Source organism: Gopherus flavomarginatus, chromosome 10 (genome assembly GCF_025201925.1).
Source record: "Gopherus flavomarginatus isolate rGopFla2 chromosome 10, rGopFla2.mat.asm, whole genome shotgun sequence".
Lineage (NCBI taxonomy): Eukaryota > Metazoa > Chordata > Testudines > Testudinidae > Gopherus > Gopherus flavomarginatus.
This window is the reverse complement of record NC_066626.1, coordinates 56,610,650-56,631,441: the sequence shown is the minus strand read 5'-3', so window position 1 is coordinate 56,631,441 and position 20,792 is coordinate 56,610,650. Positions and strand designations below refer to the sequence as shown.

Genomic DNA, 20,792 nt, shown 5'->3' with positions numbered 1-20,792 from the left:
CAATAGGCAATATGTAGTTTCCTGTCATGATCTTGATCTTTGGGCTACAAGTCCTAATAAAACCACCTTTTACTTCACAGGTGATAGTTCCCTTCTGTTTCTTGCTGCAAATATCTTGCTTACTGGCTGCCACTTTTGTCAAGGGGGTTTTGGAGCTTGGTGTGCTCTCAGTGAAACCACATTTATACATTCTGTGAACTAAGTAGGCCTCCATCCCCAAACTCATCAGTCCTCCTCATATAATTGGAATATAATTGTCCTTCTGGTTGAATCCAGACACCTTAAGGTATTAGATATGCTTAAGTTAGGTACGAACAGAGACATCAGGGGAATGAAACTGTATGTAGCAGAGGCATTCAAAGCCACAGGTACAACTTGTCTTTGTATCACACATTCCTGGAAAAGAAGTAGCAATTGCGGAGTGGACAGATAACACATAGTACAAGGAAGTCTGAAAGGTCTCCCATTTTCTCAAACACTGGACATCTTCACCCCTGCTATTACTTCATTTGATAGAATAGTGTTACAGAACAGGGTGCTCCAGTAATCCTTAAATTCCTTTTCATCCCTCCACGGGTAGATTTTTTTTTATATTCTTTCCACTTTAGGGATGATTTACTGCTCTTTAAATTGCACTGTGAAGACTGTCTGCAGGACATGAAGGGATTGAGAATGGAAAAATTCTGTCTTACCTGTGAATTTTTATTCTGGAACCCTCCATGTCCAACAGTCTGATCCTCCTTCAGAGGATTGCTTTGTGACCAAAGTTTTCTTGCTGTTATTTCTCACTTTTAAGTGATTTGAAAGGGAGCATAGTGTTCCTCCAGGAAGTCCCTAAATTTCACATGCAGGCTTTACTGCAAAGGGTTTGAATTGAATGCCAGATCTAAACTTTTATATAGTTGGTATTTTTCAGCTTTGGAAGCTATAATTCTGGAGAGTTCTTCCTGAGGGACAGTCCTAAATGCAGGCTCAATACAAGTATCTGGTTGGTCTCCAGTTGCCATGGAGACAGAGAGAGCCCCACTTGTAGGCTGATGTAGTGAGTCCTAAAATGAAAATTCACAGGTAAGACAGAATTTTCCCTTTTCTCACATGTAAACATGTTTCTTATTTTATTTGGTGGCTGTTTTTACCTTTTTTTGCCTCTTTCTTGCCATTTGGACATAATTTTGTGACTTATCACCAAGTTGGGGATGGTGGGGTAAAGAGGAGAGAGAGAAGGAAGGGAAAGGGAGAAAGCAAGGAAGTATGAAGCCCAACTGGTGTGAGGAAGGGAAAGGCAGCTTGGGGTGTGGTGAGTAATGGTTACCGAGAGTTGGCAGGGAAAGGAAATGGAGGTTCAGAAAAACTGCAGTTTGGTACTCGAGGGCAGACACTTCAGTGTTTTTCCTGTAGCTAAATCCACTGAATGTAAACTGTCACAGCAGCGCAGTCAGACAGAGTTCTCTTGTGCTTTCTCTGTGACCACCCAGAATTCTAGATGGCTTGGCATTTTGAAGAGATCCTGGCTGTCTGCTGGGAACATTTCTGGACTCTCCTAAGGTTTGTCTACACTTGAAATGCTGCAGTGGTACAGTGGTAGTGCTGAAGCTGTACCACTGTAGCTGTACCGTTGTAGCATTTCAAGTGTAGACACTGCCTATTCCAACAGGAGGGGATTGCCTTTTTGGGTGTAGGTAATCCACCCAAAAAGGCAATAGCTAGGTCAATGGATGAATTCTTCCATCAGCCTAGGACTGTCTATGCAGGTGGTTAGGTCAGCTTAAGTACATTACTCAGAGGTGTGGATATTTCACACCTCTGAGCGAAGTAGCTGGATCAGCCTAACTTTTTTGTGTAAACCAGCTCCAGCTCCAGCCCCAGCTCCTCTCCACCCCCTGTCTATCTTTGCCCTTATTTCTTTTCCATCCCCAGGCCAGCTCCGCCTCTAGCCCCAGCTCCACCCGCAGCCCAAGCGCCTTTGCTGAGCCAAATGTGCAATAATGCAGGGGGGGGCGCAGACAGATTCCATTACTGGGGGGGGAGGGGGCACATGACAGGAAACGTTTGGGCACCACTGCATTAGAAGAAACAAGAGAAAGTTGAAGGAAAGTACCGATCCTCTACTTCGTAAAGTACAAGCACTAATAGCGGATGACATCAAGAAGGCTCAGGTGTTTAATACTTATTTTTCTTCAGTCTTCACAAAAAAAGGTGTCCAAATACTTAATACATGTAATATTAACAAGGGGAAAGGAACATAAGCCAGAATAGGGAAAGAATAAGTTAAAAGAACATTTAGGTGAGTTAGATGTTTTCAAGTCAGCAGGACCTGATGAAATTCATCCTACGGTACTTAAGGAAGTAGCTGAAACTATCTTGGAACTGTTAGCAGTTATCTTCAAGAACTCAGTGAGGTCCCAGAGGACTGGGGAATGAAAAACATAGTACCTATCTTTTTAAAGGGGAACAAAAAGGCCCCAGGGAATTTTAGACCAGTAGCCTAATCTCAATACCTGGAAAGATACAGGAACAAATTATTAAACAATCATTTTCTAAACACCTAGAGGATAAATTGGTAGTAAGTATTAGCAAGCATGGATTTGTCAAGAAGAAATCAGGCCAAACCAACTTAATTTCCTTCTGTGACAGGGTTACTGGTCTAGAGGATAGGGAGAAAGCTATAGACTTAATTTATCTTGATTTTAGTAAGGCTGTTGACATAGTCCCACATTACATTCTCATATGCAAACTTGGGAAATGTGGTTTTGATTATATTACTATGAGTTGGTTGCACAACTTGTTGAAAGACCATACACAAAGAGTACTTGTTACTGGTTGACTATCAAACTGGGAGGTTGTGTATCTAGTGCAGGATCTATCCTGAGTCCGGTAATATATTTCATTGATAGTTTGAGTAATGGAGTAGAGAGTATGCTTATAGCATTTATGAATGACACCAGGCTGGGAGGGGTTGCAGCATTTTGGAGGACAGGATTAGAATTCAAAATGATCTTGACAAATTGGAGAATTGATCTGAAATCAACCAGATGAAACTCAGTAAAGACAATTACAAAGTAGTACACAAATACAAAATAGGAATAACTAAATAGGCAGTAGTACTGCAGAAAAGGATCTGCTGGACCACAAACTGAATATAAGCCAACAGTATAATCTAGTTTCGAAAAAGGCTGATATCATTGTGGGGTCTATTAACAAGAGTGTCATATATAAGACACAGGAAGTAATTGTCCTGCTCTGACTCAGCACTGGCGAGGCCTCGCCTGGAGTATTGTGTTTAGTTTTGAGAGCCACACTTTTTTAAGAAAGATGTGGTTAAATCAGAGAGAGTCCAGAGGAGAGCAACAAAAACGTTATGTATCCAAACAAAAAACCCACAGGAAAAACTGATTTACAAAGAAAAGTTATAAACAAAAACAAACCTCTGTATGTTTAGTCTTGAGAAGAGATGATGGATTAGGGACCTGATAACAGTCATCAAATATATTAAAGGCTATTGTAAACAGGATGGTGATCAATTGTTCCCTGTGCCCACTGAAGGTAGGAGAAGTAATAATCTGCAACAAGGGAGATATAGGTTAGAAATTAGGAAAAGCTTTCTAACTATAAGGATAATTAAACAGTGGAGTAGGTTACCTAGGGAAGTTGTGGAATGTCCATCACTGGAGTCTTTTAAGACCAGGTTAGACAAACACGCATCAGGGATGGTCCTGCCTCAGTGCCGGGAGTTAAACGAGATGAACTCAAGGTCCCTTCTAGTCCACCTTTTCTATGATTCATGCCAGCTAAAAAAGAAACATATCTATCATGTAAACATTTTGAAATAGTTTCTAATCTCATGCATATTAGAAAAAGAAAAGCAAATCAGCGGTGTCTGAGATTTAAAATCTGGGCTTTTAAATTGACTTTATTTTTATCTAGACTTAAACAAATAAGACCAATAATGTTGCAGATCGAAGTAAAATTATTGATGTCAAGACTTGCTTTATTTTTTTCCTTATCTAATATTTAGTATGCTATCTTTCATATGAAGTCATCAGCTGTAAAGCTTTTGTTCTAGAATTCGATGGGCCAAATGCAGCTCTGTCAAAAGTTATTGCAGTGACATTTCCTTCAAGTTTTTATCAGTTATTAGTCTGTGTGTAATTATGGTTTTGCTTCCTCAAAAAAAAAATCTAAATACTCTTATTGGAAATAAAATGGATAACTGTATTCCAGTGGGACTTGGAATTTCCCAAAGTTTCAAAACACTGATGAAAATGAATTATTGCAATTATATGGATATCCATTCTAACTGTTTTGTAAAGAACTTTTTAAAATCTCAAGGTAAAAAGGTGTGCCACACTATATATCTTTTAAAATTGTTCATCACCGATGTCTGTGTAAATTTAGTAACTTATATTCCAAGGTACTCAAGCACATTAATGGGCAAAGCTAAGCCCTAAAGCAGTCGATTTTTTTTTTTAAATTTGATACCTCAATGGTTTGTTTTAGAAAGCTAAGTTCATAATGTTGGTTTTTTAAATTGACTTTTAATAAGGAAATTCATAAATCAAATGCCAATCAAAAGGAATCATAAGAGGGATTTTTTTCATGTGTTGTCACATCGTGTGTCTAAGTACAGTTAGTTTAGTACCTCACCTTCTTTCACTGCTGTCCAATGAAAATATGTACCTCTGTTCTTTTACAGGAAAGTTAATTAGATTATATTTGTAAATAGTGCATTTTATGTGCATCATTTTCAGTCCTAAGAAGTATTAAATTAACAGATATTTTAATAAATGTTAACAAACTTAGGCCCCAATCTGGCAAATATACACGTGCTTAATTTTAAGCACAAGTAGTCCAACTGAATTAACTGGGCTGTTCATCTACTTAAAAGTTAAGCATGTGCCAAGGGTTTGCAGGATTGGGACTTTAGCAGTTTAAACTTACAAATATTGAAATGCAAAGGAGACACTCCCAGACCTGCCAGTGGCCACGGATTTCATAAAGGAAGAAAGAAAGGAAAGTCCTGTATTTAATATCCTTTGACCTAAGAGAAATTGCACTATGGTTCTGGTCTTCTACTGATTGGCATTAATATACTTGTGCGGTTCACAGCCCTAATTCCTAGCCAAGGCCTTGTGTTTCTACTTTAAAGTCAAGCAACTATAATTCCATCCATTTTACAAATAGGATAACTGAGAGATTACACAAGGCCACTTCACGCAGAACTGGGAATAGAACCCAGATCTCTAATTATCACAGAACCAAACATCATCTGCTTTTGACATATTTCCTTTGAGTGAATGTACTAAATCTTTGTGCTTGGTTTTGCTCTCTGTAATGACTACTCTAACCACTAGACCAGTGGTTCTTAACCAGTGGTACATGTACCCCTGGTAGTGCACAGAGGTCTTCCAGGAGATACATCAACTTATTTAGATATTTGCTTAGTTTTACAACAAGCTACATAAAAAGCACTAGCAAACTCAGTACATATTAAAATTTCATACAGACAATTACTTGTTTATACTGTTCTATCTACTATACACTGAAATATAAGCACAATATTTATATTCCAATTGATTTATAATTATATGGTAAAAATGAGCAAGTAAGCAATTTTTCAGTAGTAGTGTGCTGTGGCACTTTTGTATTTTTATGTCTGATTTTGTAAACAAGTAATTTTTAAGTGAGATGAAACTGTGAGGGGTATGCAAGACAAACCATACTCCTGAAAGTCTGGAAAGGTTGAGAGCCACTGCACTAGACAACATTCTCATCCCAGAGCCAGGTCCAGAACCATGGAATTCTAATATCCAGTGTTGTGCGACTTTTTCACAATTATTTTTTATTTCCCTGGCAAAGAATGTTGTCACGTGTCTAGGCAATAGCAGCCTTCTTCTGCTAGTAGTATTCCTTCATCTCAAGGTCTGTGCTTTGGATCTGAAGGTCCTGGGCTCATACCCTGCTGTCAGCCCATGCAGAAAAAAAAATACATGAGCATGTAATTAAAGGCTTGATCATAATGCACACAGGGGCAAAATTAAAACTGTACAGCTAATCTTAATTTTGATACTTCCTGGGTTTTTGAGTGCTGGATGTTGAGACTTTTTGACGTTTTTCTTAACCTTTTTTTTCTTATATTTTTATATGTAAATATAGACATCTTCTCTTACCCACCAAGTTAGCCTTTATTAGGGGGAATGAATGCTTTGTGACATTGGTAATGAATTGCAGAGCCTTTTACCTCTGAGTAACTAGTTTGAACCCAGCCCAGCTCATCAGGAATTTAGAAGTGGTTCCTATCTAGTGGATGTTTTGTGGCTGCCATTTGAGATTAGTTTGGCATATCTCCATTCCAGCTGGCACCCATCACTGTGTTCTTGCACTAGCTGGCAGACTCAGCAGAGAACACAAGAAGTGTATGAGCCATGGAGACTTAACCTAGCCCTACTACATCTCTAGATAAAGTCTCCCTCAACACCACATCAGTGTTGAGGTATACTGACAGGGCAACATGAATGAGAAGTATTGTTTGTAGATAAACAGAGGATTTCATTGACCAGAATTGACAATCTGATGATTAAGGCTACAATTTATTCATGGGTATTTTTAATAAAAGTCATGGACAGGTCACTGGCACTAACAAAAAATTCATGGCCCTGTGACCTGTCCATGACTTGTACTACTTGTACAGTCTCAACTACTGACTAAATCTTAGCTGGTCGGTTCCAGGGGGGAGTTGCTGCTCTGGAGGGCCTCCTGCTGAGGGGAGGGTGGGAGGAGCCAGTGCTCAGGGGAGGGCTCCAGGGGGCTTCTGCTCAGAGGGAGCGCAGGGGGCCAGAGGCACTAGCTGCTGGGGACCTCAGAGCAGCATCTGCTCCGGCCGCCCCCCCACCGCCACTGCTCCGGCCATCCCCAGGACTGCTACTCAAGTGGTCCCCAGGGCCAGCTGCATCAGCTGCTGCTCAGGCAGTCCCCAGGGCTGCCCAATCAGATGCCAGTGTCACTGGCGCCAGGGTAGCTCCACCAGCGGCCAGTGCGGCTGGCTGCAGGGCTGCTCCAGCAGGGGCTAGTGTGGCTGGCCCTGGGGCCACCTGAGCTGCTGGCCCTGGGGTAAGCTGCTTGGGCAGGCCTGAGGTCAGCCAAACTGGCCACTGCAGAGGTCATGGAAAGTCATGGAATCTCTGATTTCCGCGACCTCCGTAACAGACGTGGAGCCCTACTGATAATGCATTTCACCAGTATTATATCCACACAGTTTTTAAAACTATATATTATATCTGTGTGTATATCATTATTTATTTTTCATCATAACTTTGCAAATGCAAAGAAAGTTTGTTTTTTGCTTTTGTTGATGAGAAAAAGCAGCTCCCAAGGATTGCATTGCTTGTTTCTTAAGTCTTGGTGGTTATATATTAGTAATTGTTTTGGTTATTTGTGGTTGATGGACAGAGAGTTTGCAAAGATCCACAGAGTCAAAACCAAACATAGATCCAACTTATTTAACTGTCTTTGTTGCTAGAAATTAGTATTCTGGGAGCAATTTTCTTTGGACTCTACGTTGATATGAACAGAAGTTCAGGACACGACACTCTAGCTAAACTAGATTAAACTAGTAAAATACATTTGTTTGACTTATTGTATGTCATACATTAAATTCACATCTGTCTTTATATCACTCTGTCAGCCTATTTAACAGTACAGCATTGCCTTGTATTACTTTTGTGAAAGATTCTTCACATGCAGAAAATCTTGACATTTTGTGTTTTAAATTTATTTTGAAGGTTCTTAGGAATATAGCAAATTCTGTAGGAAGATGCTAAATCTGATTTTGGTGGATTTCTTTTCCTTCAGCTTATCTATCTTTAAGTCTTGCATCTTTGTTTGTATATTTTCCTTTAGAAATTTCTGGTTTTACCATATGACTTCTATTATTGTGATGTTGCTACTAAATAAGTTGACAGCCTTAAATCAGCCTCTTTAATTCTCGTCTTTTTGTCCTCTAATAAAGCTCGAAGAGTAGATGTGGGTAGAAAATCACATTCAGGTTTTCCAATAGAAGGATTTTTTCTTTGCCAAAGCATTTTTCTCTAGTTTTAACTTTATTCCCTTCCCACAATAATTTTGCAGTTTATTTAGTGCCCATTCACTTCGGTGAATTTTCTTTTAATTGGACCACATGATCTGGCTTTCTAAAATGTAAGTGGCATACTTTTCTTTTCTTTTTTTTTCTTTTTTTTTTAGTAATAGACATTTTTGGTTTTGCTTTCACCTCTAGTAGGAATAGCTGACACTTCTTGATATATTAGCTCCTTTAATTACTGACTTAAGATCCAGTGCTGGTCTTGTGTAGATTTGTTGATGCTATTTATACTTGCTTGGTGAGTTACTTGAAGACCGAAAACTACAAACATGGATCTTTATTTGATGAAAAATCATCATTGCACTTCTACATAACAAAATGTATAAATCAGACTAATCAGTTTGTGACATTTCCACCCTCCCCCACTCATTTCTTATTGCTTGTGCAGCATAGACATAAAATCACAAAATACTGCATTAAAACAAGGAATTAGAAGGATCATGGTTTTTTTATCATACAAATTCAGACAATGCTGTGGAAGTTCAGTTACATTTAGAGTAGCTGGACTGGCAGGCTTTTTTAAATGCAACTCTTGCTACGGTTTTGCTTGTAAAAATGAGTTCTCAATGAGATTTGCATGAAGAATGATTGATTAATTAGAAATATTTTATGTAGTGTTTATGTTTGATAGTTAACTGCTTAGTACAGCAGCTTAAAGCATTGTTGCTGAAAGTGTAACAAAACAAACCTAGTAATAGGTAAATTGCTGGGGATGTGGGAGAGTCTAGTTCCCATTACTGAAGCGAACTGAATAATACTTTATAAATATTCAGGTTTAGTTCCAGCTGGGAGTATCTATTTCTTTTGTGCTACTTCAGTGGCCCGTGGAGGTACCATATAGGAGTACCTAGAGGATGGAGAAAGGCCCCATGTTATATACATGGGCAAGTGTGGCATGACTGTATGAATGCAAGAATAGAAACAATGCCTGGAAGCCTTCAGGAAGGGGCAGAAGGGGAGGCTAGTCTGACTGATCAGGCACAAGTCCAAGCAGAGCTAAAAGCAAGATGCCATTTATGTAACTAACTTACCCAAACTGGTGAGCTTTGCACTGAAATAGAGAGTTGCCTTCCTGTGGTAGCCCTGGTGCTGTTGTTTTTCTAGTTACTGAGAACTTTGTTGCAAATATTCCCTTGACCTTTCCGTCAATATCATCGTGCCCAGGAACTGGAGATCAAGAATTGTCAGTTAAAGATGTGGCATATCCCATAGGATTTTGAAGCTATGCAGGAAGAGTCCCACTTCTACCAGTGTTATCTATAGACAATCCTTTTGACTGATAGATTAATTTTAATTGATTTTCATTAAAAAACAGACAATAAAATGCACAAAGAGGTAAATGACTTACAGCTTGTATATCTTTCCAAACCTTGCACACTTCACAAAATCTCCAGTAGAGTTTATGCAGTTTTACAACTTGTCAAAGCTGGAAGACCAGACAGTACCAAACCAGACAATACTATACAGACATAACATGTTAGAGTGACATGAATATAAAAGAGGAGAAGATACACGTGAGTGGAGGGGAGGGAGGGAAAAAGAGGAGGAATAAAGTAGACTAGAAGTCTCATGTTCTTTGAGCAGTGTCAATGTTTTGCAGTGACAACAAGGTTGAAATTGGTACCTCTTAGCTAGGATAGCCCAGACCTTTCACACAGTTGCCTCACCGCCATAGACACCTTATTTTTCTCTATTAGTCATAAAGAGGAACCAAGGATGGCAACAAATTCTGTTGGATGCATTAATGCACACTCAGTTTCCACCCTCATGGGTATAAGGGTTTTAGCATGCTGAAATTCATTTGACATCTGTGATCTGAGAAAAGCGTAATAGTAATTGTAGATGTGGAAGCCCAGTGGTCTGTCGCGCCCCACCCCATAGGAAATTAGAGGTTTTTAAATTATAGTCGTGGACATTGACAAGGGCACCATAGGAAGGCAATAATAATGCTATTAAATTTTCTGAAGTAAAGCAGAAGGACATATGTAGGTAGGCAGCTTAAAATATAGAGGAGTCTAGGTGGAATGTTCATTGTTATTGTGTAAAAACTTCCCCACAGGCTCAAGGAAAGAGAATACCTCTTGTTTGTATCACTGTTTGAGAGTGTACAGGATCTAAATTTGTCTTCACTAGTTTAATATTTCATGGTACTTTTATACCTAGGTACTTAGTTCCATCCATTTACTTATGGAAATTTCATTGAGAGAGACTCCCACTAGCTGACAACTGGGAGATTTCTGATAATTCCAATTTTCCCAGTTTATTTTGTAACCAGGTATTTATTGACATATTTGAATTAGTGATAAGAGGGCTGGAATTGTGCTTTCTAACCTGGCTATATGCAAAAGAGCATTGTCTGCATATAACATCAGTTTATACTCCATGAAACTGAGTTGTATGCCTCAGATATCTGGATGAGCCTGCATAGCTATTTCCAGGGGCTCAGAAGCTAAATCTAAAAGTAATGGAGACAGTGGGCATCCTTGTGTGATATCTTTGAAGAGGCTAAAGGTATTTGAGATCGTGACGTTGGTTGGAATGCAAGAGAAATATAACTATTTAATCCAGGAATGAAAAACATCTCCAAATCTGAATTTTTATTGCATATAAAACATATATCTCCAGTCTACCCTATCAAAAGCCTTTTCTGCATCTAAGACTAAAATGGCTTGTTGTTCAGGTTCATCATGTTTCATTGCTTATAATATCAATAAGTTGTCAAAGGTTACCAGAGTCATGATGGTCTCTGACAAACCCAATGTGATTTGGGTGTATGATAGATCCAGAAATTTCTCCAGACTCATTGCCAGAACCTTTGTCAATATCAAAAGTACAAGATGGTAAAATATTATCATATAGTCCAAAATGTTTAATGTGCAATTATAGGTCCATTTGTCAGGAGCACAGCAAGCACCTAGCATAGTGGCTAGGCAACCCAGCAAGCTCAGCTGGGCCCAATGAGTTCCCTCCCAACAGTTGTGCTTTTGTATTAGGTATAGTCTGCTACTTGAGCCTTGCAGCTGAAGCAGGCCAGTGGCTGCTCAATGCATACAGATCAAATGTCAAATTTGGTAGCATAGTTTTGCACCCATTGTTTAGCTAGTGGCATTCAGGACTCCTCAGTCCCACCTTCCAATAGGAGTTTCTTCATTAACTTTAATAGAGTTTGAATTCAGCCAAGTGTTTGTATCTCTATCCTAACACTTTACTTACTAAAAAGTCTCCTCTGGGTATTCTTAGGATCAAGGTTATAAGTCTCTTTTAAAATTTAGTCTGTGGATAAACTGCAAATTTATTCTACTTTTTTTGTTTTGTTTTTATGTATTTTGCTGATTTTGTGTTATTGATTGTACTGTAAGGTACTTTATAGTGTTAAATGCTAAAGCATAATCTAAACCAGGGATAAGTAACTTTAAGATAGTGGAGGGTCACAAAATCCCCTAAAACCTTTTGGTGGGCCATACAGATTTAAAAAAAAAAAAAAAAGATTGAGCTGGGTCACTGCGGGGCTCAGTCTTTTAGTAAAGCAGCTGATGCCTCATACCATTTATCTTGGGTCTGCTTCCCCATCAACACTGGCTCTGACTACCCCCTCACCATCCAGCTTCAGTTATTGCCTACCCATTGGCCAGTTATTTAGGAGCTGAGAGACAATCAAGTTCTGGACAATTTCCTTGCCCCAGCAGTGGGCAGGCAGGACACATTGCTGCCAATGGGGCGGAAGTAATCAGAGCTGTGTGGTGTGGGATGTAGCCAGAACCAGTGTCTATGGGGAGCCCATATCCAAACAAAAAGAAGTTAAAAAAAAATACAGAGAGAGAGAGAAGAAGAAAATCAGATTTTTAAATACTTAAGTTTTAAAAATCTAACTATTTGTAAAGAACAAAACAACTAAACTAAATAACCCCACCTCAGAACTGGGGAGAGTTGTGATAATTGGGCCTACAGACTTACCCTAATTATAAGCACAACTATTTTAAAAAAAAGTGAATGGAATTTCATAAATTGCCACAATGACATGTTATACGAAATTATTATTATAATATAAAATAAAAGACAAAGACTGAATTAATTTAATTTAAACTAAAAGGGTTTTATGCCAGTCAAGGACTCTGTTAAGGTTGTCATAGAATCCTAGGACTAGAAGGGACTGCAAGCATCGTCTAGTCTAACCCCAATTAAAAGCCAGCCACCCAGACAGGGGTTCGAATCCTGGACCCTCACATTAAGAGTCTGATGCTCTTCCGTCTGAGCTATCCCAGGCTGGCTAAAATGAAGGAGTAGAGGAGTGGAAATCAATTAACCAAAATCAGTGTTGAAAATTATGTCTATTGATGGACAGTATAACGAGAGGATGGACTATTGTGCCTAACACTCCATTTTGAGATTCTTTAAAAAAAATAATAATAAAAAAGCTTCACCATCGTGAGTGACATCCCCACTGTCTGTTGGGACCCCAGGCCTTCATCATCCTCAGAGATGTCCTGACCACAGCAGGCCAGAGAGAGAGACCCAGATGACATCGCCATCTCCACCAGCTTTGTTATAAATCTCAAATGACACCTGAGATGTGAGACTTCAAATTCCCTCTGCTCTCCCCATGTGGCATTTACCTTCTAGGCCTTGTTTCTTTTCATTTGTTTCTTTCTCCTTTTTCCTTCAGTCTAATAAGAGACTGAGTTAGCCAGCCAAGACTATGTTTTGCAACACTGCTGTAAGCCTGTGACCAGTGAAAGGCAGCTACATGCAGTGCCCTAAACAACCCTATGCTAATACAAGTTTGCCAAGTCTTTGAGTAGCTGATAAAACCATGTGCTGGGCCTGTGTTTTCTAGCAACTGAGATTTCAAATGAAAGTCAAATGCTGACAAAGGCTGCATTTTCTATCTTTGCTGTTCTTTTCTCTCTCTCTCCACCCTTTTGTGTGTTTGTTTTGTTTTGTCATCTTAGGAAGCAGGATCAGACTTCAACAACAACAGCAATAATAACTCCAGCCCATCTCAACTCACTTTCTCTCTTTTCCCCAAAAAGGACAGTTATTACCATCTTTAATTCCATCTAAAAGACTGTCAGACAAGAGTTTTTTTCCAGATGAAAAGAGAGGGGGAAAAGGGAAGTTGTTAAAATAAAAGCCTTACATAATACTTCACATTTCAGATACTTTAAGTGTTTTTTGTTGGTTGGTTATTTTGGTATCTTTTTATTTAAAAGTTTTACAATTATTTTTAATGGTGTGTTTGCCATGGTACTGAGGAGGCTGAGGTTTCTGTATACTAACCCCAAACCTTGTTTAACCCAGTCACTGTCCAACATTAAACAGTGTTATGTAAACACTGTTGGCCCATATATTGTGTCTAAATTAATACAACAGAGGCAAGAACACTGAGTGCCCTGGCTTTCTGCCTTTCCAGCCCCAGAGCTTGCAGTGATTTAGAGAGTGAGTGCTCAGCCTCGGAGCATTCCTTGGGTTTTGTAATTTTACAGTTGACTCTAGCCTTTCAGACACACAACTGGGAGGGGTGGGGAAGGGATCACTTGGATTTTCCTAGTGGTAAATTGAAAATTTTCAGCAAAATTGAAATTTCACTGTGGGAAATTTGGATTTTTGCAAAATTCTAATTTTTCTATTAGAAAATCATTCTGACAAAAAACTGCTGAATATCACATATACAATGAGAAAGTGCTATGAACCAAAACAGTAAACTGTTAATGTGCTCTTTTGATTGATTTACCTCACAGAGTCTTTGGATAAAAGATTCACCCTAGAATCCAGTTTGCTCTACTACTTAAATAAACTACTTTTGTAATACATTTCTATTAGGGCTTGTCTACATTACTGTGCGGAGTCAATCTAAGATACGCAACTTCAGCTACGTGAATAGCATAGCTGAAGTCGATGTACTTAGATCTGCTTACCACAGTGTCTTCTCTGCGGTAAGTTGACAGCTGACACTCTCCCATCGACTCCGCTTGCAATGCTCGTTCTGGTAGAGTACCGGAGTCGACAGGAGAGTGCTCAGCCGTCCATTTATCGCATCTATACTAGACATGACAAGTCGACCCCCGCTGGATTGATCGCTGCCTGCCGATCCAGTGGGTAGTGTAGACAAGCCCTTAGAATAGCTTTTAGGAATCCCACTAAGGCATCAACACCCCATTGTGCCAGTCACTATTCAGACAAATGAAGAAAACAGTTCCTGCCTATGACAGAGTGCAGGGAGTTAATAGATGAGCCTGCACTCTGATCACTCTGATACTAATTAGTTCCCCTGGAGAAAACTGATTTGGCATAATTAAAGGTAGTTAGCTAATCAAGCTGGTGGCCTGGGTGAGATAAGAAGCCAATTAGCCAACCAGCTCAAGGCCGATGAAGTCTAGGAAGGAAGTGCTGAGGAGAGAGGAACTGCTGATCCGAGTCTTGCAGACCCATCAGGGAATGAAGACCTCTGCTCCTCTCAGCCCCTGAGGAAAGAGCCTAAAGCAATGATACTCAGTAGGCAATACTCAATGTGTCGCACATCACCTCCATATTGGTGCGCATAACAAAATTCATTCCGCACATGTTTGGGAAAAATTAGAGGGAACACGGATCACTGGCCTAAAGTGTAGGTGATATTGTAGATAGTACTGTTTTATAGAATTGTAAGGGTGTTGGTGGAGGGAATTCAAATAAATAGCACGGTGGATACACTACCAGTAGAGTCTTAGCCAATTTCTGTGGTGCAAAGAGGCAGGAGCATACTGTGCCCTGCGACATGCCCCATAGAGTTTAATCCAGAAAAAAAAATCAGACAAGATAGACGAGAGGCAGTAGGGTTGTGAGAATGAGGTTGTAAAGTGAAAAAAACTAGGAACCTCAGCTCATCACTTGGCTAATTGATTTTCAGGGGTGAGGTTGTCTTCAAAGGAGTTACATCAAGCATGAATTTGGTCCAGTGTTTGACTATGGAAAGAACTGTTCCTCATTATTATTTTAGGCAAGGAAATCATTCTGTATTTTTTGAAAAATATTATTTAAAAAATACAAAATACCTCTTGAAATGTCTGTGCAATGAGAAAAATATTGAACCTGTTTCAGTTAGAATAAAAATATTACAGAGTGCTCATATTTTCTCATATGTGAAACTTTTTTATTCTACAGTATGCTGCTCCTCAATTCTAAAGCTGTATGATGGAAATGTATACCAAAAATATCAGTGTAATCCAGTTTAGAATACAGTGAAGGACGAAGTAGCCAGTATCAGGTTTCTGGGGACATAATTCTGATGGGAGAGCTTTTGCCTTGGTCTAGCTGTGAAGAGAAGATTTTTACTCTGTCTGAAGACAACATCTGAGAAACATGGTTAGTAGGGAAGCTAGAAAGCAAATAAAACTATACTCTCTACAGTATTTAAGTGCCCTGTATCCCATTTATGCTAAGTCATTCAAGAATTATGCATGGTTATATATAGGGCTTTACCAAATTCACGGTCCATTTTGGGCAATTTTATGGTCTTACGAATTGAAAAATAGTACATTTCATGATTTCAGTTATTTAAATCTGAATGTCATGGTTTTGTAATTGTAGGGGTCGTGACTCAAAAAGGAGTTGTGGGTGGGTATTGTGGTACTGCTACCCTTACATCTGTGCTGCTGCTGGCGGCTGCACTGCTTTCAGAACTGGGCAGCTGGAAAACGGCGACTGCTGGCTGGGATCCCAGCTCTGAAGACAGAGCCACCGCCAGCAGCAGTGCAGAAGTAAGGGTGGCATGGTATGGTATTACCACCCTTAGTTCTGCACTGCTGTTGACGGGGCACTGCCTTCAGAGCTAGGCATCCAGCCTCCGCTCTCCAGCCGCCCAGCTCTGAAGGCAGCACAGAAGTAAGGGTGGCAAATCCCTTTTGAGTAGGACCCCAATTTGAGAAATGCTGGTCTCCCCTGTGAAATCTGTATAATATAGGGTAAAAGAACACAAACAACCAGATTTCACAGGGAGAGACCAAATTTCACAGTCTGATGAGTTTTTTTTTTTTAATGGCAGTGAATTTGGTAGGGTTCTGGTTATATGAACAGGTTGCCCATATAGCTTAATATTATCCTTTACAAAATTTATAAAGCCCCCTTTGAGACTTGATTTTTGCAAGCTCAAATAAATGTCAGATCCAGGAGAAAAACCAGCAATAATCCAGGACTGCTGACCCTGATGCAAAATTCCCCTTAATTTTATTAGCGTCTGGATGGTAAGCAATAACAGAAGTGAAAGCTACAATTTAGGGTTTGTACAGTTCCTTTAATAGTACATGTGTGCAGGGTGGATTGATTTAAATCAAAGTGCCTTAAATCATGATTTAAATCACCGAGTGGAAAGCCTCAATTTAAGTATTCAATTTTAATCAACCTTTCCATTTGTACTTCAGTCAGTTTCTAAAAAAAAGATATGTTCTCATTGGTTGATAAACCTATTAAAACATGTTGATTTACAACTAAATAGAGCCTTTACATTAGATTTGGTACTTTTTTGCTACCTACAAGGGTATGTTATAACTATATATATTTATTTAAGCAATTATGTAGCTTACTATTTTCAGATTCTTATTAATTTATGTTTTAGTATGTTAATAAATGGTGACTGATATATTGCTTATTCACTAGATAATTAACTTTTTGCTCATGATTTGTGCCAAGCTGCATTAGAATGGTAACTGGAATTTAATTAACACACACAACAGCATATAAAATTTATTCTTATTAAACATAACAGCCTTAAATATTTTGGATACATAAACTTATCAAAACATGTTTCACATTTACCACTAAATGATTTATTAAACAGAGGCATTAACTGTAGTCAGTAAATTGAACTGATTATTTCAGGTATGCCCAGGAAAATTTTCAAATATGCCTGAGTGAAAATGACTGGAGCCTCATCCTCACCTAAGTCTCTTGAAAATCAGTGAGTCTCCTAAGGGCTCGTCCACACTACAAGGCTAGGTTGGCTTAATTACATCATTCAGGGCTGTGAAAATTTTCATGCACTCTGTGATGTAGTGTCAGTGTAGACACCACTAGGCTGACAGAAGAATTATTCTCTAGGCCTGGTTACCCCTTCTTGGAGAGGTGGGTTTGCTACAGTGATGGAAGCAGTGCAGCTCAGCTGTGCCCCTGTAGCATTTCTACTGTAGATATACCCTAAGTTAGGCTGACTTATTGTGCCATATTTATATGGTTGCCTATTTAATGGCTGGTAACCAGACCACTGAAGCCCTGCCCCCTGTCTCTTCCCCCAAGGCCCCACCTCCTTCACCATTTCTTCCCCACAACCAGCTGCTCTGCCTCATCCTCCCAGATTAAAAAAACTGGACACCAGGGCTTGTCAAATGTCACTTGGACACACAAGGCGGAATCCAGACTGGTCGGGTGAAAACCAGACAAGTGGCAACCCTACGTATTTGTAAGGCTTAGCCTCAAAAGTTATATGTTTTCCCCTGATTCATTATATAGAAAAGCAGCTATTAACTCTAACTCAAAGTTTTTATAGAGGCGCATGGATTCAACATATTTATTTTGTATTTGAAGATTTTAAGAAATTATAGTAAATTTAGGCCTTATCATATTTTGTATTAGATTCAGATTTCATTTTAAACAGAATAACTTATTATAATTTAAATAGAATGAAAAAAATCTGATTTTTATGCACCTTTCATGCGGGGAAGGTATCACTTCCTGATATTAAAAAATCAACCTTCAGTGCGTAGAAAAAGCTCCCTTTGCCTAAAATATTAAGACAAATGTCTTTGACTACCTGGAAGCTTTCTGGAATTGTTTTGTCAGTTGTGGATATCTGGGCTATAATGTTGCCTTATGTGGTCTCTTGGTTTGGGAAGTGGATTGAACTATTTGTTCTTCCTTTAAGGTATTAATCATGCCAAAAGTATTTGCGTCTGCATATTTATATTTAATACATCGTGGTTTTGTTATAAGGTGTATGGAGTAGACATTGGATTAACATCATTCTGTGCTCATTAGAATGATTCCTGTGTATACTGGTGATTAACCATAATACCTTTCTAGAACATGAATATAATTTTAAATGGAAAAACATGGAAACAAATTAGGATAGTCAGTTGTAACATTTGTATATTTGCTTATAGTTGTAACAATTAAACACAATATATTAAGGTTAATTGTATTTATGGTACTTTTCATATGTAAATAAGTGTTCTAAAAAATAAGACAGCTCAGTATGATGGTGAAACTAAATTTCTTTGTTGATCATACTGGCTTTCATCAGTCCTAGAGTTATCTCCATATTAAATTAAAGCTCAGTGAAGTAGAAAAGTAGATTTCATTTCTATTGTTTTTATTTTGGCCTAGGAAATGGAGAGATGTACCATCACAGATATGCAAAGCAGCTGGTAGAAATACATCACTGATTTCAAGTATGCTTTGCTTCAAAATTTTTACTTGTGAGTAGAGGGTTGTTTTTTGGGTTTTTTTTCCAAATAGTTGCAAAACCCGTCCACAAAACTGAAATAAATTGAAATTTATTTTATGGTTACTTCAGAAAGCCTTTAATTTCCATAAGAATCCAATTTCAGTCATTAACTTCTTCAAAAGATGAAGAACAAAACCCCTAAGCACAGAGTTAGGAGGATGTCTTGTTAATATATAGGCAGATGCTTGCTATGACAACTAACAGTTAGAGATGAGTGCTACAGTACATGGAGTTTCAATATTCTTTTCTCTTTACTACAATAAGTTTCACATGTGTATAGTTTTCTTCCTTATTGTTTGGAGCTGAGTTATTTGTCGATATCCTGTTTCATTCTGTTTTTAAACTGTTGGGTAAAAGATGTGCATATGTCATTTCTGATCTGTAACATACTTGTCAAAAACAGGATTTTTTATATAATGAGTCGGTTCACATTCATAAAACGTATTATTTGAGCTTGTCATTTCCTTTATGAAAAGACCAGATTGGTATTTTACTAGTACTCAGTTTATTGACTAAATTGATGTTTCTGACTGTCTCTATTTGTTAATCTATAATCCTTTCCTTTCTATTTTTATGATTGTGTAGGGAAGCAGATGCAAAGAGAAATACTTTATTGGTGTCTCTTTAGCGCAGAACTTGACACCTACACAAAGGACATCTTTGCCAAATTTGATAAGAATGGTTGGTTACCATTATATTATTATAACTAGTTTTTAAGCTCTCTTATGTTTTGATTTTGATTTTCGGTTCCTTTTGATTCTTAACTTGTATTATCACCTCATATTATGGTGTTCATATGCCCACAAAACACACTGCATAGAAGATGTAATCCTCAAAATGTTAAGGGAGACAAGAATGATAAAAAACTTACCAAAGACCACAAATCCACTTCAAAATGGGGTTTGTTTTAGATATATCTTTGCATATGCTTTCTCAGTGTGGTGTTGTGCCTCATTGTCTGAGGATAAAATCTTCTGTAGGTGAATTCTTGTTAATGTATGTCTATTGTCAAGATGCGGTGCAGTAGAAGAGTGTATTCCCAACAGCCTGATGGCAATGTTAGTCAGTTACTCAAAGCTGATTTTAAGAAGTGCACTGGTACCCCTGAATGGTATAATAGCTAAAATTAGAAGTAGGACTACAAGTTTTCAATATGCAAATAGCTGATTCTTCTTTCTATTAGGAAGTGCAATAGTATGCTAGAGTCTTTTTACTTAATGTTTTAAAAGTAAGGTTAAAATGGCTTTTATATTGTAAAATTTAGTGTGCAAACTGAGTGACTTGCAGTCCAAGAACTGTCCAAGTTCCATGAAATGCAACAGGAATGTGTTTTAATTATCTTAACTTCTAGTTAGAAATAAATGTAATTCCATATCTTTATAATAAAGTCTTAATCTGTTCACAGTTATTTTATTCTTTATCTTCCCCATATTGACAATAAACTTGTACCTCTAATTATTTGGATCGACATGATCTACTTTCTTCAAGAATAGTACAACTACTGCCTTTAGCCAGTCATCCGGTACCCTCTTGCTCTCCTGCCTGCTTTTTTAATTTTTTATAGCACTTGTCATGCCAGCTTTTAGCAGCTCCACTGTTATATTGTCAATACCTGCAGCTTTCTGTTTTTAAACTATTTCACTGCTCTTTCTATTTCTTCTTTTGGTGATGGTTCATTGCTGATATCCATTCTGCATTGCAAGCTGCCCCATTCATCTTGCAGGCAAGTAGTAGTAGGCAAAGAACAGGGAAGCTTTAGACCAGGCCAAAGTTGTATTGATCACATATTCACACACCAACTGTTGATGGAGAATGGGGATTAAAGATGCCTGCTGTTTTCATTGACTTTACAAAAGCATTTGATTCTGTTTGGAGGGAAGCATTATGGAAAGTAGCAGTTATATGGAGTTCCAGATAAGATTATTACAATTATAATAGCTATGTAGGAAGACTCTTGCCATGCTGTAAGAATTAGTGGAAAATTAAGCAACTGGTTCAAGTCAAAGTTTGATGTAAGACAAGGGGGCATGGAATCACCATAATTTTTCATCCTGTTCTTAAAATGAATATTAAGAATATTAGACAAATTGGAGGGTGTGACATTGGATGATCTAGAGTTAAGCTCCTTAGTTTGTGCATCATACAACTGGCAGACATGTTTGAATTAGTTATGATAATATT

General features: G+C 38.3%; 1 protein-coding gene across 7 annotated transcripts in view; it reads left to right on the top strand.

Moving 5' to 3' along the window:
- MBD5 (methyl-CpG binding domain protein 5) overlaps positions 1-20,792 on the top strand; it is a 240,630-nt gene that overhangs the window by 90,621 nt on the left and 129,217 nt on the right. The gene's annotated exons all lie outside the window — the stretch shown is intronic.